Raw genomic sequence first — 2,500 nt, forward strand, 5'->3', positions numbered from 1 at the left:
TAAAAAATTCATTTCTTGGTATTTTGAGCTGAAATTTTGCACAGAGGTTGGCAAAAATCCAATCCACCTTCATTAATTTTCCCAGAATTTTTCGAGGTCGGGAAGTATTTGTTTTAATTTTCCTACCATTAGAAATCGAGTAAATCCGCAAAACTAGGAACCGGCCCGGAATGACCCCAAATTCAGTGGGCAGCCTCATAAAAATATGGCTGATTTTACTGGATTGGTTTCATGTGGAAAGCACGACGTTTTCTTGTAGGAATGCGGGAACCCCGGCAGCTCGCCTGCCGCGGCCAGCGACGTCGGGGACGCTGGCCTGCGCTGTCGAGCCCGCGAGGGCTGTCTCCGCGGCAGGCCCCCCCTGAACGGGGCACGACAGGCCACCGCGCTGGCTCGTCCAGCGTCGACAGTCCCTCGTCCAGGTTTCAGATCGCGCCAAGTCGAACCCATGACCTGCTCAAGCCATCGTGCGCTGCCGAATTCGCATCTGCGTGTAGGCTGCCATTCCACGCGGCAGCCCCTGTTTTCGTCAGCGTGCCCCCCTGACGAATTTTCCTGCCTGGCCCAGTCCAGCGTCCAGCCCCTGTTCGTCGAAAAATCTGCGCTGCCGATTTTCCACGCGGCAGCCCCTCTTTTCGTCAGCGTGCCCCCCTGACGAATTTTCCTGCCTGGCCCGGCCAGTCCAGCCCCTGTTCGTCGAAAAATCTGCGCTGCCGATTTTCCACGCGGCAGCCCCTCTTTTCGTCAGCGTGCCCCCCTGACGAATTTTCCTGCCTGGCCCGGCCGGTCCAGCATCCAGCCCCTGTTCGTCGAAAAATCTGCGCTGCCGATTTTCCACGCGGCAGCCCCTGTTTTCCTCAGCGTGCCCCCCTGACGAATGTTCGTCGAAAAATCTGCGCTGCCGATTTTCCACGCGGCAGCCCCTCTTTTCGTCAGCGTGCCCCCCTGACGAATGTTCGTCGAAAAATCTGCGCTGCCGATTTTCCACGCGGCAGCCCCTCTTTTCGTCAGCGTGCCCCCTGACGAATTTTCCTGCCTGGCCCAGTCCAGCGTCCAGCCCCTGTTCGTCGAAAAATCTGCGCTGCCGATTTTCCACGCGGCAGCCCCTCTTTTCGTCAGCGTGCCCCCCTGACGAATTTTCCTGCCTGGCCCGGCCAGTCCAGCCCCTGTTCGTCGAAAAATCTGCGCTGCCGATTTTCCACGCGGCAGCCCCTCTTTTCGTCAGCGTGCCCCCCTGACGAATTTTCCTGCCTGGCCCGGCCGGTCCAGCATCCAGCCCCTGTTCGTCGAAAAATCTGCGCTGCCGATTTTCCACGCGGCAGCCCCTGTTTTCCTCAGCGTGCCCCCCTGACGAATGTTCGTCGAAAAATCTGCGCTGCCGATTTTCCACGCGGCAGCCCCTCTTTTCGTCAGCGTGCCCCCCTGACGAATGTTCGTCGAAAAATCTGCGCTGCCGATTTTCCACGCGGCAGCCCCTCTTTTCGTCAGCGTGCCCCCTGACGAATTTTCCTGCCTGGCCCAGTCCAGCGTCCAGCCCCTGTTCGTCGAAAAATCTGCGCTGCCGATTTTCCACGCGGCAGCCCCTCTTTTCGTCAGCGTGCCCCCCTGACGAATTTTCCTGCCTGGCCCGGCCGGTCCAGCCCCTGTTCGTCGAAAAATCTGCGCTGCCGATTTTCCACTCCGCAGCCCCTGTTTTCGTCAGCGTGCCCCCCTGACGAATTTTCCTGCCTGGCCCGGCCAGTCCAGCGCCCAGCCCCTGTTCGTCGAAAAATCTGCGCTGCCGATTTTCCCCGACGAACCTGCAGCTGCACAAATCCGCGCTGCCACTGCCCCATTGTCTGGACCAACAGTCTTTTCCATCAAGCCCTGGACTATAAATCGTCCAGACTCATCGCCAGCACCCGCTGCCGATTCTGCCGACTTTGCCGATTTCGTCGGCGCTGCCGATTCCAACACTGCCCGCCGTGCCTGAACCAGCGCTGTTTCGTCAGCGTGTCCCCTTGACGAATTTCCCTGCCTGGCCTGGACAGTCCATCTTCCAGCCCATGTTCATCGAAAAATCTGCGCTGCCGATTTCCCCGACGAACCTGCAGCTGCACAAATCTGTGCTGCCGATTTCCCCCCCTGTCGGCATGGCTGCCGCTGCCCCGATGTCCAGACCAACAGTCTTTTTTGTCGACTTTGCCGATTTTGTCCGCGCTGCCGATTCCAACACTACCCCCTGCATCCAAACCAGCATTGTTTCGTCAGCTCTTCCCCTGACGATTTTAGCCCTGTAACAAACAGTAGGCCTCCAATCCCGCCAACGGGAGCCAAGTTGATAGGGAAGAGAATTGAATGACGCGCCTGGTCCTCGCACCCCGCCACCCGAGGGGCCTTTTTCCCGGCAGCCTCTGAAAAACTCTAGCTTTCACGGTCCTCGCCGCCCCTCACCACCATGGCAGGCCTCTAATCCCACCCATCAGCAGTTGTAGCCGATAGGGCAGTGATTTGAATGACG

Source organism: Populus nigra, chromosome 2, assembly GCF_951802175.1.
Source record: "Populus nigra chromosome 2, ddPopNigr1.1, whole genome shotgun sequence".
In the NCBI taxonomy this organism is placed as follows: Eukaryota; Viridiplantae; Streptophyta; class Magnoliopsida; order Malpighiales; family Salicaceae; genus Populus; species Populus nigra.